The following is a 22,754-nucleotide window of genomic DNA, read 5'->3' as shown; positions in this document are numbered from 1 at the left end:
AGATATGTCGAGATTACTTTTTGTTTTTAAATTCGTGTTGCTTGTGACGAGGGCTTTGAAATACGACCAATTTACGTCAAACTATATTGCTTTTAGGTCCTGAAACCTAGCAAATGAAACTTGGAGCTTGCCCACATGTTTTCTAGTTTTGGTTTATGAAACTTAGTGACATTGTCACTCGTTTATATTAACTTTTGGCAATTGAAACTTATGAATTTTCTAACATGTCAAACATATTTTAAAAAATTGGTCTTATTTCAATGCCCTCGTCGCAAGAAACATGAATTTGAAAACAAAAATGAAATTGGACTTTTTCGTTAAAAAGTATAGAAGATTCAAATTCCGAAGTCAAAAAAAGGTATGGGAAGTGGAGTGGATGGCATATGCAAATTTGACAAAAGCAACCAAAAGCATGCATGGATGGATCCCACCCCATGGTAATCAAAAGGCTAAGACTAAACATGTTTATGAATCTTGAAGTAATCTTTGGTCTGCATGGATGAGTGCCCTTGCGAGTTTTTGACGATGTTAACTGTAGTTAAAATGATTGTTCAAAGACTAAAATCAACATACCATAGTTTTGGCTTCGTGTTGCTTGCGACGAGGCCTTTGAAATAAGACCAATTTAAGTCAAACTATATTGCTTTTATGTTCCTGAAACTTAGCAATTGAAAGTTGGAGCTTGCTCGCACATTTTTTAGTTTTGGTTTTTGAAACTTGATGATTTTTTCACTCGTTTATATTAAGTTTTGGCAATTGAAACCTAGGAATTTTAAAAATATGTGCAAATTTATTCAAAATTGGTCTTATTTCAAAGTCCTCGTCGCAATCAACATGAATCTGAAAACAAAAATGAAATTGGACATTTAATTGAAGATTCAAATTCCGAAGCCAAAAGAAGAAGACATGGGAAGTGGAGTGGATGGCATACGCAACTCCAACAAAAGCTGCCAAAAGCATGCTTGGATGAACCCAGCCCGAGGGTAATCAGAAGGGTAAGACTAACCAAGTTTATGAATTTTAAAGCAATCTCAGGTCTGCATGTATGCGCGTCCCCGTGAGAGTTTTCGACTTAAAAAGATTGTCCAAAGACAAATATGAACATACCATAGTTTTGTATGTTGAGTCTTTTGTGTGCATTTTTTTATAGAAAAGGAAGAGTCATTTGTGTGCATATGTCCTTTTGTTTGTTGTTGCTTTGTTTGCAGATACTATTAAGTTAGTTTTATTTTGCAACTCTTTTGGTGTACCGATATTTATCTAAGGTGCCACATGCTCCCTCTCTCTTACACACACCACCAGTTGCATACTTTGCTCACCCATTTTCGCTTCTTTAGAAAAGCACAAATCAGTTTTTCCTTCACCCACCAATGTACTGTATGCACTATTTAGTAACTGAAATCGTACTGTTTTTAATTGATTAAGAGCGAAGAAAAATCTCTACCGATTGAGACCTAACAAAATCCTAACACAGATATTCGTAAGACTGTGAAGGGGAGATATTATCATCACTCATCACTATATGGTTACCGTTACAGCAGTGGATGACCGGGGACCCGACGGAGACGCGGCATTCCCAAAGCTTTGAAGCGTCAACGCGTGGGCCTCGTCAGGTACACACACATTGTTGGCTAGCTAGGCTGGTGCAGGCACGCACTCCTTCCGTTCCAAAATACATGACTCAATTTTATACTAACTTTAGTACAAAGTTGGGTCATCTATTTTAGAACGGCGAGAGTATGTAGCGTACCGCAGCGCAACCTTCGCTCCGGGTCGTGGAGCAGCGCCGGTACCGGCTGCTGACGCGGCCCCGGCCGGCTACGCGTGCCTGCGCTTATCTAGAAAATCTCCTCTCTTCCTCGTGCTACATCTATGGCAGGCCAACCAGTACGGTATGAGCTCCATCAGGCAGGACGGTACTTGCCGCAGCGGCCGAGATGTTCGTGCGAGGCAGCGACGGATGAGCTCTGTGTATTGCCTGCTCCGATGGCTTAAATATGAAGTTCCTTTCAGGTTTGTATCGACGCGGCGGAGGTCCGGTTAGATGTGCCAATAGAGTATTGATGTTGGAAGTGACGGCTGTAGCAACACGTTGCGTCGGCGGTTGAGACAGAGAGGCGATCGGGACAAAGAGAGAAAGGGCCGAGCGCGTACGTACTGGAGTGGGGCTATCTCAGCTTGGCGAGACAGTGACGCCGTAACGGTGTCCGTCGATCCAGGTGTAATGGAACGGTATAAAGGTCACGATGCCTTTCATGTTAGGGCTGCTGTTGATCGGTGGAGGCTGGCTCGGTTTAGCCTCACTTTGCTTACCGGAGGAGGCCATGACTAGCTTATAAGGAAGAGATTTCTTCCTTACTTTAGTCCGGACTTTTGGGATGAAGTGTGCTCTCCAGTGAATGCTGGTCCGTATGCGCATAAATGTTTGCATGCAGATTCGGAGGCACGTGGATCTTGTGTCGTCGACTTGCATCAAGATCGTGAAATTGGTTATGTATACATAAAGTTTGATTTTGGTTTTTGTGTGTGATGCATTCGTATACCATGCAGATGTACATGTTGGTATCGGGTCCGATACATGTTCCGTGGGGTCGCTTAACAATGGAAAACACGGACATACAAATATACAACGAATGAGCAAAAATGATTCATCATGTCATTGTTGTTCTATCCTTCTTAGGTCATGTTTCTTCTTATCTTTCCTTCCCTCGAAAAAAGAACATACATTTTGAAGCATCATTTTAGTTGGAGAAAGAAAAGTGTTCATTTTCTGTCCTTAAAGATAGAAGGCCATCAATGATATCAACATTCACAATAGTATATTTGCTGCAAAAAACCTACAAATTATGTCAAAAAGCTTCATTTTCTTATATATTTGGTCAAAAATCATGTTTCTTAAGTCTCATATAGTTGCGGAATCCCATCTTTGATGTTTGTCTTGCTTCCTCTTTATTGTTGTACTCACTGATTTTTCTGGTACAACTTTGTTGTTCAACATATTGAGTTTGTGGATATGAAATAGTATGAACTGGAATCCTATGATGTAGTAGGTGAAAAGTGGCACTAGATTTATGTATCTAAAAAGTGTTCAAATAAGTTACAGCTCGTGAAACTTGATGTTATGAAGGTTAAATGGCAAGTTACTTATAATGGAACGTAACGTGGTCCTTATTTTTATTTATTTATTAGTTTAACTTCATTATTAGTCCTTTTTTATTTATTAGTTTAACTTCATAATTAGTCATGTCGTAACAATTCTGATGTGCGAGTCTTTTGACTCATTCGAATAATAACTCTAATACTACTTGAAATTCATTGATCATGTTTATGTCGGTAATTTTGTGTTGTTGTACTTGTTTGGTGTTGTCGACGCTAATATTACTTGAATGTTTCTGTTGTGGTATTGTTGGAGATATTGAGATTGTGTATAATGCAAGATTATAATATGGAATATTACAGTGTGAATTAAAATAGTGGTAGTACCTTCATTTATGTAGAAAGAGTTGATTGAAGTTACTCGGTCTGAAACTTACTGTTACAGAAGTGAACCGTCAACAAAATGGTAATGAAAATTAACTATTTAGTTAATTGATATATTTATATCTTAAACAACATAAGTACTAATATTAAAACAAACCTGACGTGCAATTATACTGATTGAAGCTCAAAATGATTATTCTATATTTTTTGTAAAAACAACTGTGATTGATAGAGAGATTGGCTTTCAAGGTGAAAAGTTTTAAAACCATAATGTTTGCACCGAAAACATAGTGTATCGGGACAGAGGGTTCATTCAGTATAAATGGAAATATGAATTTTTTTGAAGTCGTTTCAAAGTATCAAAGGTAATATTTATTGTAGCCAGCTTTTTGTTGTGTCTTTTACTCTAAATGTCTTTGAGATATTCTTGGTATTGCAGATAAAGATTTCCGAACTAGGCTTTTGCCCCGCTTTATATATAAACCAACAAGTGAATAAAGTATAAGGCCAAACGATACAAGGTGATGAGGAAGCCATCATACAACGCCAATCCAGGATAACCAAATCACGCATAACGCATGCGTCTATGCTACAGAAAATAAAACATAGGAAGAACTGAGTACAATGCCACACTATGCCCTATAACATGTAAGCTCCACGACAACTCCCCCATGAGGGAGAACGACGCTAAGCGTCACCGCCACTGAGTGATTAGTCCCTTTAGTGATCAGGTAGAGGAGCAGAAAGGATTCTCTTATTTTTTTTTTCATAAGTGACATAAGTTATCAAACCCACGAGAGGAAGGCACCCTTAAAGTCAGAGGTTTCTACCAAGTTTTTGCAAGAGTATTAATTCCAGCTTTTGACTGGATCGAATTCAAGTTCACACTTAGAACACACATAATAAAAATAGGCATGTGTATGAGGACTTATTCTTACAATCATATATTTGTGAATGGGATCATCATGATATTACTTTGTCCTCTAGAAGCCATCCATCGATATGTGCATGCAACGACTTGAAGTGGAGGATGTGTCCAAATTACGTCTGGAGCGGAGCGCATCCTGCATCAAGAGGTAAGTATTTCCCTCAGTTATGAAACCAATGTTATCAATCCAGTAGGAGAACCAAGCAACACTGTGTAAACAACACCTACACATAAACAATAAATACTTGCAACCCAATGCGTAAAGGGGTTGTCAATCCCTCAACGGTATTGAGATAGATTAAATCGTATGAGATTTGATAAATAGATGTAACTAGAACACAAAATAAAATAAGTAAAGGAAAATTGCAGCAAGGTATTTTTGTATTTTTGGTTGAATGGATGTGAAAATAATATGATAGGAAATAGACCCAGGGGCCGTAGATTTCAGTAGGGGCTACTCTCAAGAAAATAGCATACGGTCGGTAAAAAATTTATTGTTGGGAAATTGAAGAAAAGCAAATAATTATGATGATATCCAAGGCAATGATCATGTATATAGGCATCACGTCGAAGATTAGTAGACCGAAACGATTCTGCATCTACTACTATTACACCACACTTCGACCGCTATCTAGCATGCATCTAGTGTATTAAGTTTGTGGAAAAACAGACTAATGCATTAGGAAAGATGACATGGTGTAGACAAAATAAACTCATGTATGAATAAACCTCATTTTGTTAACCTTAATAGCAACGATACATGTGTGTCATGTCTCTTTCTGTCACTGAGATTGAGCACCGCAAGATCGAACCCATCACAAAGCACCTCTTCCCATGGCAAGATAAATCAATCTAGTTGGCCAAACCAAACCAATAAATCAGAGAAGAAATACGAAGCTATAACAATCATGCATAAAAGAGTTCAGAGAAGACTCAAATAATATTCATGGATAGATCTGATCATAAACTCGCAATTCATCGGATCCCAACAAACACACCACAAAAAAGAGTTACATCAAATAGATCTCCAAGAACATCGAGGAGAACATTGTATTGAAGATGAAAAGGAGAGAAGAAACCATCTAGCTACTAACTACGGACCCGTAGTCTGTGGTAAACTACTCACACATCATTGGAGGGGCAGCAAGGATGATGAAGAACTACTCCGTGATTGTTGCCCCCTCCGGCAGAGTGCCGGGAAAGGCCTCTAGATTGGATCTCATGGTTCTGGAACTTGCGGTGGCGGAAAAAGTATTTCTTCGACTCCCCTAGGATTTTTGGGATTTTATATTTATAGAGCCGGAGGTAGGTCAAGTCGGTGCTTGTGGGCCCCACTACCCACCAGTGAAGGAAATATGCCCTAGAGGCAATAATAAAGTTGTTATTTATATTTCCTTATATCATGATAAATGTTTATTATTCATGCTAGAATTTTATTGACCGGAAACTTAGTACATGTGTGAATACATAGACAAACTGAGTGTCACTAGTATGCCTCTACTTGACTAGCTCGTTAATCAAAGATGGTTAAGTTTCCTAGCCATGGACAAAGAGTTGTCATTTGATTAACGGGATCACATCATTAGAGAATGATGTGATTGACTTGACCCATCCGTTAGCTTAGCATGATGATCGTTTAGTTTGTTGCTATTGCTTTCTTCATAACTTATACATGCTCCTATGACTATGAGATTATGCAACTCCTGAATACCGGAGGAACACTTAGTGTGCAATCAAACATCACAACATAACTGGGTGACTATAAAGATGCTCCACACGTGTCTCCGATGGTGTTTGTTGAGTTGGCATAGATCGAGATTAGGATTTGTCACTCCATGTATTAGAGAGGTATCTCCGGGCCCTCTCGAGAATGCACATCACTATAAGCCTTGCAAGCAATGTGACTAATGAGTTAGTTACGGAATGTTCCATTATGGAACGAGTAAAGAGACTTGCCAGTAACGAGATTGAACTAGGTATTGAGATACCGACGACCGAATCTCGGGCAAGTAACATACCGATGACAAAGGGAACAACGTATGGTGTTATGCGGTTGGACCGACAAAGATCTTCGTAGAATATGTAGGAGCCAATATGAGCATACAGGTTCCGCTATTGGTTATTGACCGGAGATGAGTCTCGGTCATGTCTACATAGTTCTCGAACCCGTAGGGTCCGCACGCTTAATGTTCGATGATGATCGGTATTATGAGTTTATGTGTTTTGATGTACCGAAGGTTGTTCGGAGTCCCGGATGAGATCACGGACATGATGAGGAGTCTCAAAATGGCCGAGACATAAAGATTGATATATTGGAAGGTTATATTCGAACACCGGAAATGTTTTGGGGGTCATCGAATAAATATCGGAGTACCGTGGAGTTACCGGAACCCCCCGGGGAGTCAATGGGCCTTCATGGGCCTTAGTGGAAATAGAGGGCAGCAAGGGAGCTGTGGGGTGCGCCCCCTAGGCCCAAACTGAATTGGTTTAGGGCTTGGGGGGCGGCCCCCTCTTTCCTTCTCCCCTCCTCCTCTTTCCTTCCCCTCCTAGTTGGACTAGGAAAGGGGGAACCTACTCCTAGTAGGAGTAGAATTCCCCCCTTGGGGTGCACCCTATGAGGCTGTCGGCCCCTTCCTTTATATACGGGGGCAGGGGGGCACCCTAGAACACACAAGTTGATTGCTTTTAGCCGCGTGTGGTGCCCCCCTCCACCATAGTCCACCTCGGTCATATCGTCGTAGTGCATAGGCGAAGCCCTGTGCCGGTAGCATCATCATCACCGTCATCACACCGTCGTGCTAATGAAGCTCTCCCTCGACACTCAGCTGGATCAAGAGTTCGTGGGACGTCACCGAGCTGAACGGGTGCAGATCGCGGAGGTGCCGTACTTTCGGTGCTAGGATCGGTTGGATCGTGAAGACGTTCGACTACATCAACCGCATTGTCATAACGCTTCCGCTTACGGTCTACGAGGGTACGTGGACAACACTCTTCCCTCTCGTTGCTATGCATCACCTAGATAGATCTTGCGTGTGCGTAGGATTATTTTTGAAATTACTGCGTTTCCCAACAGTGGCATCCGAGCCAGGTCTATGCGTAGATATTATATGCATGAGTAGAACACGAAGGAGTTGTGGGCGTGCGTATATACATATTGCTTGCCATCACTAGTTGATTCTTGATTCGGCGGTATTGTTGGATGAAGCGGCCCAGACCGACATTACGCGTACGCTTACGCGAGACTGGTTCTACCGACGTGCTTCGCACACAGGTGGCTGGTGGGGGTCAGTTTGTCCAACTTTAGTTGAATTGGATTCAATGAACATGGTTCTTTCTGAAGATCAAAAAGCAATCATTATACCACGTTGCCATTTTTGATGCGTAGGTAAGAACGGTTCTTGCTCAGGCCGTAGCAGCCACGTAAAACTTGCAACAATAAAGTAGAGGACGTCTAACTTTTTTTGCAGGGCATGTTGTGATGTGATATGGTCAAGGCATGATTCTAAATTTTATTGTATAAGATGATCATGTTTTGTAACACAGTTATTGGCAACTGGCAGGAGCCATATGGTTGTCGCTTTATTGTATGAAATGCAATTGCCATGTAATTGTTTTACTTTATCACTAAGCGGTAGCGATAGTCGTAGAAGCAATAGTTGGTGAGACGACAACGATGCTTCGATGGAGATCAAGGTGTCAAGCCGATGACGATGGTGATCATGACGGTGTTTTGGAGATGGAGATCAAAGGCACAAGATGATGATGGACATATCATATCACTTATATTGATTGCATGTGATGTTTATCCTTTATGCATCTTATTCTGCTTTGATTGACGGTAGCATTATAAGATGATCTCTCACTAAAATTTCAAGGTAAAAGTGTTCTCCCTGAGTATGCACCGTTGCAAAAGATCGTCGTGCCGAGACACCACGTGATGATCAAGTGTGATAAGCTCTACGTTCACATACAACGGGTGCAAGCCAGTTTTGCACATGCAGAATACTCGGGTTAAACTTGACGAGCCTAGCATATGCAGATATGGCCTCAGAACACTGAGACCGAAAGGTCGAGCGTGAATCATATAGTAGATATGATCAACATAGTGATGTTCACCATTGAAAACTACTCCATCTCATGTGATGACCGGACATGGTTTAGTTGATATGGATCACGTGATCACTTACATGATTAGAGAGATATCTATCTAAGTGGGAGTTCTTAAGTAATATGATTAATTGAACTTTAATTTATCATGAACTTAGTCCTGATAGTATTTGCATAACTATGTTGTAGATCAATAGCTCGCGATGTAGGTCCCCGTTTATTTTTGATATGTTCCTAGAGAAAAATAAGTTGAAAGATGTTAGTAGCAATGATGCGGACTAGCTCCGTGATCTGAGGATTATCCTCAATGCTGCACAGAAGTATTGTGTCCTTGATGCACCACTAGGTGACAGAACTATTGTAGGAGCAGATGCAGACGTTATGAACGTTTGACAAGCTTGGTATGATAACTACTTGATAGTTTAGTGCACCATGCTTTACGGCTTAGAATCGGGAATTCAAAAATGTTTTGAACGATATGGAGCATATGAGATGTTCCAAGAGTTGAAATTGGTATTTCATGCTCATGCCCGTGTCGAGAGGTATGAGACCTCTGACAATACTTTGCCTACAAGATGGAGGAGAATAGCTCAACCAGTGAGCATGTGCTTAGATTGTCTGGGTACTACAATTGCTTGAATCAAGTGGAAGTTAATCTTCCAGATAAGATAGTGATTGACAAAGTTCTCTAGTCACTATCACCAACTTACTAGAACTTCATGATGAACTATAATATGCAAGGGATAACGGAAGTGAATCCCAAGCTCTTCGCGATGCTGAAATTTGCGAAGGTAGAAATCAAGAAAAAGCATCAAGTGTTGATGGTTGACAAGACCACTATTCTCAAGTAAAAGGGCAAGGGAAAGAAAGGGAACTTCAAGAAGAATGGCAAGCAAGTTGCCACTCCCATGAAGAAGCCCAAAGCTAGACCCAAGCCTGAAACTGAGTGCTTCTACTACAAAGGAAATGGTCATTGGAAGTGGAACTGCCCTAGATACTTGGCGGATAAGAAGGATGGCATACTAAACAAAGGTATATTGGATATACATGTCATTGATGTGTACTTTACTAGTGTTTATAGCAACCCCTCAGTATTTGATACTGGTTCAGTTGCTAAGAGTAGTAACTCGAAACGAGATTTGCAAAATAAACAGAGACTAGTTAAGGGCGAGGTGATGATGTGTGTTGGAAGTGATTCCAAGGTTCATAAGATCACCATCGCACACTCCATTTACCTTCGGGATTACTGTTGAACCTAAAATAAATGTTATTTGGTGTTTGCGTTGAGCATGAATATGATTGGATCATGTTTATTGCAATACAGTTATTCATTTAAGTCAAAGAATAATTGTTGTTCTATTTACATGAATAAAACCTTCTATGGTCATACACTCAATATAAATGGTTTATTGAATCTCGATCGTAGTGATACACATATTCATAATATTGAAGCCAAAAGATGCAAAGTTAATAATGATAGTGCAACTTATTTGTGGCATTGCCGTTTAGGTCATATTGGTGTAAAGCGCATGAAGAAACTCCATGCTGATGGGCTTTTGGAATCACTTGATTATGAATCACTTGATGCTTGCGAACCATGCCTCATGGGCAAGATGACTAAGACTCCATTCTCTGGAACAATGGAGCGAGCAACTGACTTATTGGAAATAATACATACTGACATATGCAGTCCAATGAGAGTTGAGGCTCGTGGTGGGTATCGTTATTTTTTGACCTTCACAGATGATTTGAGCAGATATGGGTATATCTACTTGATGGAACATAAGTCTGAAACATTTGAAAAGTTCAAAGAATTTCAGAGTGAAGTGAAAAATCATCGTAACAAGAAAATAAAGTTTTTACGATCTGATCGCGGAGACGAATATTTGAGTTACGAGTCTGGTCTTCAACTAAAACAATGTGGAATAGTTTCACAAATTCATGCCACCTGGAACACTGCAGCATAATGGTGTGTCCGAATGTCATAACCGTACTTTATTAGATATAGTGCAATCTATGATGTCTCTTATTGATTTACCACTATCGTTTTGGGGTTATGCATTAGAGACAGCTACATTCACGTTAAATGGGGCACCGTCTAATCCGTTGAGATGACACCGTATGAACTATGGTTTGGCTAGTAACCTAAGCTGTCGTTTCTTAAAGTTTGGGGTTGAGATGCTTATGTGAAAAAGTTTCAACCTGATAAGCTCAAACCCAAATTGGAGAAGTGCGTCTTCATAGAATACCCAAAAGAAACTGTTGGGTACACCTTCTATCATAGATCCGAAGGCAAGATCTTTGTTGCTAAGAGTGGATCCTTTCTAGAGAAGAAGTTTCTCTTGAAAGAAGTGAGTGGGAGGAATGTAGAACTTGATGAGGTAATTGTACCTTCTCCCGAATTGGAAAGTAGTTCATCACAGAAATCAGTTCGAGTGATTTCTACACCAATTAGTGAGGAAGCTAATGATGATGATCATGAAACTTCAGATCAAGTTACTACCGAACCTCGTAGGACAACCAGAGTATGGTCCGCACCAGAGTGGTACGGTAATCCTTTCTGGAAGTCATGTTACAAGACCATGACGAACCTACGAACTATGACGAAGTGATGATGAGCCTAGATTCCGCGAAATTGCTTAAGGCCATGAAATCTGAGATGGGATCCATGTATAAAGAACAAAGTATGGACTTTGATTGACTTGCCCAATGATCAGCGAGCTATTGAGAATAAATGGATCTTCAAGAGGAAGACGGACGCTGATAGTAGTGTTACTATCTACAAAGCTCAAATTGTCGCAAAAAGGTTTTCGATAAGTTCAAGGTGTTGACTATGATGAGATTTTCTCACTCGTAGCGATGCTTAAGTCTGTCCGAATCATGTTAGCAATTGCCATGTTTTATGAAATCTGGCAAATGGATGTCAAAACTGCATTCCTTAATGGATTTCTTAAAGAAGATTTGTATATGATACAGCAAGAAAGTTTTGTCAATCCTAAAGGTGCTAACAAAGTGTGCATGCTCCAGCGATCCATCTATGGACTGGTGCAAGCATATCGGAGTTGGAATATATGCTTTGATGAGTTGATCAAAGCATATAGTTTTATACAGACTTTTGGAGAAACCTATATTTACAAGAAAGTGAGTGGGAGCTCTGTAGAATTTCTGATATTATATGTGGATAACATATTGTTGATCGGAAATGATACTAAATTTCTAGATAGCATACAAGGATACTTGAACAAGAATTTTTCAATGAAAGACCTTGGTGAAGCTGCTTACACATTGAGCATCAAGATCTATAGAGATAGATCAAGATGCTTGATAAGATTTTTCAATGAGTACATACCTTGACAAGATTTTGAAGTAGTTCAAAATGGAACAGTCAAAGAAGGAGTTCTTGCCTGTGTTGCAAGGTGTGAAGTTAAGTAAAGACTCAAAACCCAACCACAATAGAAAATAGAAAGAGAATGAAAAGTCATTCCCTATGCCTCAGTCATAGGTTCTATAAATTATGCTATGCTGTGTACCAGTCCTATTGTATACCTTAGCATGATTCTGGCAAGGGAGTACAATAGTGATCTAGGAGTAGATCACTGGACAACGGTCAAAATTATCCTTAGAGGACTAAGGAAATATTTCTCGGTTATGGAGGTGATAAAAGAGTTCGTCGTAAAGATTTATGTCAATGCAAGCTTTTTACATCGATTTAGATGACTATAAGTCTCGATCTGGATACATATTGAAAGTGGGAGCAATTAGCTAGAGTAGCTCCATGCAGAGTATTGTAGACATAGAAATTTGCAAAATACATACAGATCTGAATGTTGCAGACCCGTAGACTAAACTTCTCTCACAAGCAAAACACGGTCACTCTTTGGGTATTAATCACATGCGATGTGAACTAGATTATTGACTCTAGTAAACCCTTTGGGTATTAGTCACATGAAGATGTGAACTAATCACATAAAGATATGAACTAGATTATTGACTCTAGTGCAAGTGGGATACTGAAGGAAATATGTCGTAGAGGCAATAATAAAGTTGTGATTTATATTTCCTTATATCATGATATATGTTTATTATTCATGCTAGAATTGTATTAACCGGAAACTTAGTACATGTGTGAATACATAGACAAACTGAGTGTCACTAGTATGCCTCTACTTGACTAGCTCGTTAATCAACGATGGTTAAGTTTCCTAGCCATGGACAAAGAGTTTTCATTTGATTGACGGGATCACATCATTAGAGAATGATGTGATTGACTTGACCCATCCGTTAGCTTAGCACGATGATCATTTAGTTTGTTGCTATTGCTTTCTTCATAACTTATACATGTTCCTATGACTATGAGATTATGCAACTCCCGAATACCGGAGGAACACTTAGTGTGCTATCAAACATCACAACGTAACTGGGTGACTATAAAGATGCTCTACAGGTGTCTCCGATGGTGTTTGTTGAGTTGGCATAGATCGAGATTAGGATTTGTCACTCCATGTATCGGAGAGGTATCTCTGGGCCCTCTCGGTAATGCACATCACTATAAGCCTTGCAAGCAATGTAACTAATGAGTTAGTTATGGGATGATGCATTACAGAAGGAGTAAAGAGACTTGCCGGTAACGAGATTGAACTAGGTATTGAGATACCGACGATCGAATCTCGGGCAAGTAACATACATATGACAAAGGGAACAACGTACATTGTTATGCGGTTTGACCGATAAAGATCTTCGTAGAATATGTAGGAACCAATATGAGCATCCAGGTTCTGCTATTGGTTATTGACCGGAGACGTGTCTCGGTCATGTCTACATAGTTCTCGAACCCGTAGGGTCCGCACGCTTAACGTTCGATGACGATCGGTATTATGAGTCTATGTGTTTTGATGTACCAAAGGTTGATCGGAGTCCTGGATAAGATCACGGACATGACGAGGAGTCTCTAAATGGTCGAGACATAAAGATTGATATATTGGAAGGTTATATTCGGACACCGGAAAGGTTCAGTGGGTCATCGGATAAATACCGGAGTACCGGGGAGTTACCGGAACCCCCGGGGGGTCAATGGGCCTTCATGGGCCTTAGTGGAAACAGAGGGCAGCAAGGGAGCTGTAGGGCGCGCCCCCCTAGGCCCAAACCGAATTGGTTTAGGGCTTGGGGGGGCCTCTTTACTTCTCCCCTCCTCCTCTTTCCTTCCCCTCCTAGTTGGACTAGGAAAGGGGGAACCTACTCCTAGTAGGAGTAGGATTCCCCCTTGGGGCGCAACCTATGAGGCCGCCGGGCCCCTCCTTTATAGACGGGGGCAGGGAGCACCCTAGAACACACAAGTTGATTGCTTTTAGCCATGTGCGGTGCCCCCCTCCACCATAATCCACCTCGGTCATATCGTCGTAGTGCTTAGACGAAGCCCTGCGCCAGTAGCATCATCATCACCGTCATCACGCCGTCGTGCTGACGAAGCTCTCCCTCGACACTCAGCTAGATCAAGAGTTCGTGGGATGGTACCGAGCTACACATGTGCATATCACGGAGCTGCCGTACTTTCGGTGCTAGGATCAGTAGGATCGTGAAGACGTTCGACTACATCAACGACGTTGTCATAACGCTTCCTCTTACGGTCTACGAGGGTATATGGACAACACTCATCCCTCTTGTTGCTATGCATCACCTAGATAGATCTTGCGTGTGCATAGGAATTTTTTTGAAATTACTGCGTTCCTCAACAACCAGGTCATGCCAGGGGCCTCTGGCGTGCCTTGGTACCTAGTGGGCTCCCTTCCACCTTATGGCTTCCTGTTGAAGCTTCCAGGGTCTCTTATCACCAGAAAAAAAACTCCATAAAGTTTCATGGCATTTGGACTTCCTTCAGTATTGATATTCTACAAAGTAGAAAACAAGCAAAAAATAGCAACTAGCAGTGGTCACTAGGTTAATAGGTTAGTCCCAAAAAATGTATATAAAGTTGCGAGTAAATGTATATAAAACATCCAAGATTGATAATATAAAGTTGCTTGTGCAAACATGTATTGGCTTTGATTTCATTAGTAAATGGGCCATTTCATGTGGAAACCAAATAAAGATAGGATATTTGCAATACTTTGCATTCATTAGTCATTAGTAGAAATATCAGAGCAAATATCTAGGGTTTTATGAAATATCTCGATTTAAAACTCAGGTTTGATGAGCATAAAAATAACACTCATCAACTCCAACAAGCTTAAACTTGATCATCCTCTAGCAGTATAGAGAGAAATCCAAACCGCAAGGAATTCACTTGTTTAAACCAAAATAATGAGAAGGTTTTGGTTCATTGATGATTGGTATGCCTAGATAGACCTAGCATAGCTGTAGCGGTGCATGGTTATTATGCAAGTGTTATAGAAGTAAAGATAATCAATAGAACGTTCTTGCACAACTTGACAAACAGAGTAACACTTGATTCTATTTCTTCTAGTTAACACTTGCTTGTCGAGAATGCAGACAAGAGTGTTTATTTCTTGAGCAATGGAAACATATATTAGAGAATGAAAGGTATGTAAAGACAACATGATTCTAGAGTAACTCGTTGAACCACCCACGAGTGTCTCACCATCAAGGCTCTCAAGCACTTTATTTCAATCATTGCTTGCTCAAACTATTGTCATCTGGTGGCGGGATTATGCCAAAAATATGATCATGCATAAGGTTTCATAGTGGCTTAATTTTGGGTACTATGGACCAATATGTTGTCTCTTCGATCTCTTGCGATCAGTACCTCGTTATTATCACATACACACACATTCAAGAGATAGGTGAATAATACTTGATGTAGTGTTGCCACTATGTACGGTGACAAACTCATAGCCGTAATCCGAGCAGAAACTCTAGTGGATCATTCATTGGCCATCAGAGTTCTCAACATAACATCAAGAAAGGTCAGGAAGCCACATTTCCACACATGCATGTGCATAGAGTAGCAAGGCCATAGCACCAGCGAGAAGCCGAAGCGCCATGTAAAAATACAACACAGATCGTTGGCATAATCTCATTCACCTTTCAGCTAAGTTCCTTTGGATAATTTAATCGACAAGGGCCATTGAGTCTATTAGAATTAACACTACGGGGTTGTGTATGTCTAACATCATGTTCTCTACAATTTTTCTCATCACCCATGTCTTTGGAGACTTTCTCTTGTGCATGGTCATTCTTTGTTATTTAGAGTAAAGAGAATAAAGTCTTCTCTATTATTTTAGCTACTGGAACAAAACCTTTGTTTTAACTATCAAGACTTACTCCCACTTGAACACATCACACTTACTACTATTACATATATTCTAAGTAATCCAAGTGTAGAAGATGGGAATAGTAGGACATACCTTCACGGTCATGAATGTACACACTTCTCTTCCTTAAGCTTGCATTCCTCGCTATCCGGTGTAGATCGATTCCTCTGAAATAAAAACAAGAATGCAAAAGAAGTCCAAGGGCAAAAGAAAGAGCAAAATAAAAACTTATTGTTGTTTTTGATTTTTTGTTTGCATTCTTGTTTATATTTCAGAGAAGTTGATCTGCGCCGGACAATGAGGAATGCAATCTTAAGGAAGAGAAGTGTGTACATTCATGACCGTGAAGGTATGTCCGACGAATCTTGTCTTTTACAATTGGATTACTTAGAATAGATGTAGTAGTAGTAGTGTGTGTGATGTGTGCTAGTGGGATAAGTCTTGATAATTAAAACAAATGTTTTTTATAGTAGCAGAAATAATTTTGTAGCACTTGTTCTATTTAACCTAGATAACCTAGACTTGTCATGTGACTATTTGTGAAATAAATTGATCTTAACAAAGAATAACCATGCACAAGAGAAATTCTTCAAAGACTTGGGTGTTGAGAAAATTCGTAGAGAAGATGATGTTAGAGATACTCAATCCCATATTGTTGATTTTAATAGACTCAATAAAACTTGTGGATTAAATTATCCGGAGGAACTTAGTTGAAGGGTGGATGTGATTATGCAAAAAATGTGTGTTGTATTTCTCACATGGTGCTTCAACTTCCTGCTAGTGCCATGGCCTTGCTGCTATTTGAACATGTACATGTGTAAATGTGGCTTCGTCACCTTTCTTGATGTTATGCTGAGAACTTCACTCACCAATAAACGATCTACCTGAGTTTTGACTCGGATTTTGGCTATGAGTTTGTTACCGTACGTTGTGGCAACACTACATTGAATATTATTTGGCTTTCTTTTGACCGTGTGTGTATGTGGTAAATAACGGGTACTAATAACAAGTTCTCAAAAGAGAAAACATATTGGTCCATAGTAACCAAAAATTAAGCCACTACGAAACCTTATACATGATCACTTATTTGGCATAATCTCTTCACGTGACAATACAAGTTTTAGCAAACAATGTTTGAAAGTGAGTGCTTTAGTGCCTTGATGATGAGATACTCGTGGGTGTGTTAGCGAGTTACTCTAGAATCATGTTGTATTTACACACCTTTCACTCCCTAATTCATGTTTTCATTGCTCCAACAAAGAAAGAAAAACTCTTATGTGCATTCCCGACAAGCAAGTGTTAACTAAAGAAAATATAATTAAGTGCTACCACGTTATTTGATCTAGTTGAGCAAGATCTTTGAGTTAATTATCTTTGCTTCACTAACACTTTCACAATAGCCATGTCACTGCTACAACTGTACTAAGTTTTCAGGTCAAGAAGCGGAGCGTTGTCTAGGCATACCGATCGCAAGTGAACCAAAACCTTCTCGTTCTTTCGGTTTAAACAACTGGGTTCCTTATGATTCAGATTTCTCTCTATGTTGCTCGAGGACAATTAAGTTTAAGCTTGGGGAGTTTATGAGTGTTATTTTTACACTCCTCTAACATGAGTTCGAACTGAAATATTTCATTAAAACTAAGATATTATCTCTGATATTGCTAGTAATGACTAATGAATGGAAAGGAATCAAAATTTCCTGTCTTTATTTTTTTCCTACAGGAAATATGCTATTTATGGAAGAAATAGAGCAAGTATGTGGAAATGAGTAAAGTGGAGATAGAGGAGATAAAGTCGGAGGCACAGGAGAGGAGCCAGAGTAAACGGCGACATTCCATATGACCATCCCCACTCATATGGATGGTCGTATGGTATGCCAACCGAGGCGTCTGATCCACCTGAACAACCTTTATAAAAGGATCGATGCCAATTGAGCATAGAAGTAGCCGCCACATCGCCATCTTTGCAACAGTCGTCTTCATCAACCCTAGCCGCTGCCTTTTGTTATCTCCATAGCCACCACATTTATCACCGCCATAGTTCTCAGCCATCTAGTCACATTGGATATCCACTCTAAGTCATATTATTAATCAATCCTCATGATGTGTTCTTCAATGAGTTCTTCGTGTGATCTAATCTCCATGTGCGAGTAGTTCAGTAAGGTCATGGGTTAAGGTAAGGCCTTGCAAGCCGATGTATTTGTTGAAGGGGTCATTGGAAGTAATTTGAATCAACGTCCCGTATGTGTAGCATAAAGTTGCTTCGTAGTTGTCTCTTGTCTCTCTTGTGTTCTTCATCCACTACAAAATTTGCCCTATTTTGCGACGTTTCGCTTGTGTCACGTATAACCGTTTTTTGTCACGTAAAATACCTCGGTGACATTTTCCGGCCGTCACCGAAGCACCATTATAAAAAAATAAAATCTTGACGGTACCACTTCCTCCATCACGTAGGATAGCATTTTAGGCGACGAACCCAAAAATGTCATTGATAGACATTTTTGGTGGTGGCCCGGAATGTCACCAGTGATAGGCCAATATGTCACCTAAGGTAGTGATCGGTCTACGGGTTTGACCTGTTAAAGATTCTGACAACTCGAGCCAGTAGTTGTTGGTGTGGTTGCTTCCATGTGGGTTCACCGTGGGTTTTATCATCGATGGTCCCGTTAGTAATAAGTTGGCATCAGTGTTGACCGATCAATGTGATACGACTCTGTCGTATCTACAATTTTGATTGTTTCATGGCAATATTATACAACTTTCACATACTTTTGGCAACATTTTATATGATTTATTGGACTAACCTATTGACCCAGTGCCCAGTGCTAGTTCCTGTTTATTGCATGTTTTTTGTTTTGCAGAATACCCATATCAAACGAAGTCCAAACACGATAAAAATTTACAGAGAATTATTTTGGAATATATGTGATTTTTGGGACTTGGAATCAATGCAAACAGGGCCCCACACCCCCAAGGTACACCAGGGCGCGCCCCAGGGGCCAGGCACGCGGTGGTGGGTTGTGCTCACCTCGTACGTCAGTTGGGGCTCTACTCCGGGCACAAGGAAGCTTATATCTGGAAAAAATGTGTTAAAATCTCAGTGCAATCGGAGTTACGGATCTCCGGGAATATAAGAAACGGTTTTCGGCCAGAAAACAGGAACGCGAAATAGAAGAGAATAGGGAGGGAGATCCAATCTCAGAGGGGCTCCCGCCCCTCCACCACCATAGAGGCCATGGACCAGAGGAGGAACTTTCCTCCCATCTAGGGGGGAGGCCAAGGAAGAAGAAGGAGGGGGATAGCTCCCCCTCTCCCCCGGTTACCGGAGAGCCGTCGAGGTAAGGATCGTGATGACGATCTACATCAACAATCTTGCTACCGTCAACACCAACTCTCTCCCTCTCTATGTAGCGGTGTAACCTCCATTCTTACTGCTGTAATCTCTACTTAAATATGGTGCTCAACTCCATATATTATTCCTTATGATATTTGGCTATCCTATGATGTTTGAGTAGATATGTTTTGTCCTATGGGTTGATAGATGATCACGATTGATTTGAGTTGTATATTTTATTTTGGTGCTATCCTACGGTGCCCTCCATGTCGCGCAAACGGAAGGATCCCCATTGAGGGTGTTGCAATATGTTTATGGTTCGCTTATGGTGGGTGGCGTGAGTGATAGAAGCACATACCCGAGTTTGGGGGTCATTGCGTATGGGATAAAGAGGACTTGATACTTAATGATATGGTTGGGTTTCATGACCTTAATGATCTTTAGTAGTTGCAGATGCTTGCTAGAGTTCCAATCATAAGTGCATATGATCCAAGTAGAGAAAGTATGTTAGCTCACGCCTCTCCCTCATATAAAATTGCAACAATGATCACCGGTTTAGTTATCAATCACCTACGGATAAATGACTTTCTTATTGACAAAAGCTATCTACTTTTATTACCTTACAGTTTATTCGTAGTTTTATTCTCGCAAGTACTCATAGTTTTATTCTTGCCAAATAGTTTCCTACTTGTTTTAGGTAAATCTGTGGGCTTTCCTGAATAAACCGATCTCTCAGAGCCATACTTAAATATTGCTATGAAAACTATGCTTCTGATGCTTATATTAATGAGTTTATTCAGAAAGTCTCTGCTGCCCAAGAAGAGACTAATATTTTGTAGGAGTCTATGGAAGAAGAAATTGATGAAATTGTGAGCTCATTGGATGGAAAAGATGATGAGGAGAGCGAAGAACAAAAGGGGGAAGAGCGGATTAGCTACCCATGCCCACCTTCTAATGAGAGTAACTCTTCAACTCCTATATTGTTTAATGTCCCTTCGTTCTTACTGAAGGATGAATATTGTGATAATTGATATGATCTCGTTAATTCATTTGAAATGTCCCTTTTTGATGAAATTGATGGTTGCTATGCTTGCGGCCATGATGCCAATATGAATTATTCTTATGGAGATGAACTTGCTATAGTTCCTTATGTTAAAAATGAAATTGTTGCTATTGCACCCACACATGATAGTCCTATTATTTTTTTGAATTCTCCAAACTACACTATATTGGAGAAGTTTACTATTATTAAGGATTATATTGATGGGTTGCCTTTTATCGTTGCATATGATAATTTTGATGAACATAATATGCATGTGCTTGCTGCTCCTACTTGCTATTATTATGAGAGAGGAATGATGTATGCTAGGACTACATCGGTATTTATTTCATGCGATGTAAAAAACATGCAAAAAACAACAACCGGCAGTTGGCACTATGTCAACAGGTTAGTACCAAAAAATAATATAAAATGAATATAAAACATCCAAGAATGATAATATAACAGCATGGAACAATAAAAATTATAGATACGTTGGAGATGTATCAAGGAACTATATCTCCGCCTCTCTATGTTTCCAACATGATAAAATTACAAGAAACTGCTTATGCTATGTATTGGACTTTACTTGATGTGCATGAATTGTACTTTTATGACATGCCGATGCATAGGAAGAGAGTTAGACTTCATCATTGCATGATATATGTTGCTTTGTGCTCACCGCTAAATTATAAATCATTGTTAATTAAAATTGGCTTTGATATACCCTAGGATGTGGGTGAGTCCATTACTTGAGCACTTTATGCCTAGCTTAATGGATTTAAAGAAAGCGCTGCCACGGAGACAACCCGGAAGTTTTAGATAGTCATTTTATTCTGTTCAATGCTTTTATAAAGTTTTAAAACAAAAAAATATAGAGGGGAACCTAAAAACTTCTTCAAAAAGAGAAGCGATTGAAAGGTGATGCATTGGAGAAGTGAGGATCGACCCTGAACACTTGTGTTCATGCTCATGAAAACAATGTAAATTTTTCATGGAAGTTTCTCACAAAAATAATTATCCCCTTGTAAAAATCCGTTGTATTATAAAAATAATGTGCCAAGATTTGCCTTTAGGATGATTAGATTGCTTGTTGGTATGTGCGGTGTAAAAACAGAAACTTTGGCTGTAGTCCATGAATTTTCATTTTTTACTAGAACATCAAAAGTTTATGAAATTTTTACACAGTATTGCTATGCAAATTGATTATTTTGTCCTAACTATTAATAATATATGGAGGTACAGAAGTATGGTAGATGTACAGATTGCTACAGACTGTCTTGTTTAAGACAAATTCTGTTTTTGATGCATTGTTTTGCTTGTTTTGATGAAACTATCGATTCTATTGGTGGTATAAGCTATGGAAAAGTTATAATACAGTAGCTACAATGCAAAAACAAAAATATGAATGGGTTTGCAACACTACTTAGAGTAGTGATTTTCTTATTATAGTAATGGATCTTACCGAGCTTTCTGTTGAGTTTTGTGTGGATGAAGTGATCAAAGATCGAGGAGGTCTCGATATGAGGAGAAGGAAGAGAGGCAAGAGGTCAATCTTTGGGATGCCCAAGGCACCCGAAGTAAGTATCCAAGTAGACTCAAGCGTCTAAGCTTGGGGATGCCCCGGAAGGAATCCCATTTTTCTTCAACAAGTATCGGTATGTTTTCGTCTTCGTTTCATTCAGGTGATATGTGTAAATCTTGGAGCGTCTTTTGTGTTTAGTTTTCATTTTTCTTTTAGGAACCATGCTGGTATGAGATAGTCCATGGTTGATTTATATAATGCTCATTGCACTTCACTTATGTCTTTCGAGTATGGCTTTATAGAATGCTTCATGTGCTTCACTTATATCATTTGGAGTTTGGATTGCCTGTTTCCCTTCACATAGAAAACTGTTGTTTGTAGAATGCTCTCTTGCTTCACTTATATTTATCAGAGCATGGTCTTCTGTAGAAAGAATTAAACTCTCATGCTTCACTTATATCTATTTAGAGAGTCAACATGAATTGATCATTTGCATGGTTAGTCATGAAATCCTACATAAAACTTGTGGATCACTGAATATGATATGTTTCATTCCTTGCAATAGCTTTGCGATATAGAGATGGAATATGTGGGAGGTACTATTAAACGTATGTGGTTATTATGAATATTGGTGTTAAGGTTTGTGATTCCCGAAGCATGCACGTATAGTCTCTCGTTATGCTATGAAGTTGGAGCATGATTTATTATGGGAAAATTTTGTTTTTGCCACTCTAGATTTTGCCAATTTTCCTTATGCCATTCTAGATTTTGACATTTCACTTTTTCCACACATAGCTTTTGACAATTATCACAATTACCATTCCGTGGCAAAAGCTAAATAATTTTATTTCAATTTTTCCACTCTTAGTTTTTGAAATGTATCGCAATTGCCACTCTGAAAATTTAGCTTTTGCCACCAGAATGGCAATTGTGATAATTATCAAAAACTAAGAGTGGCAAAAGTGAAATGTCAAAATCTAGAGTGGCATAAGGAAAATTGGCAAAATCTAGAGTGGTAAAAACAAAATTTCCCCATTTATTATTGATTGTCTTCCTTTGCGTAGAGGTCGGGGG

The sequence above is a fragment of the Triticum aestivum genome, chromosome 4A (genome assembly GCF_018294505.1).
Source record: "Triticum aestivum cultivar Chinese Spring chromosome 4A, IWGSC CS RefSeq v2.1, whole genome shotgun sequence".
Taxonomy (NCBI): domain Eukaryota; kingdom Viridiplantae; phylum Streptophyta; class Magnoliopsida; order Poales; family Poaceae; genus Triticum; species Triticum aestivum.
This window is presented reverse-complemented; position numbering follows the sequence as displayed.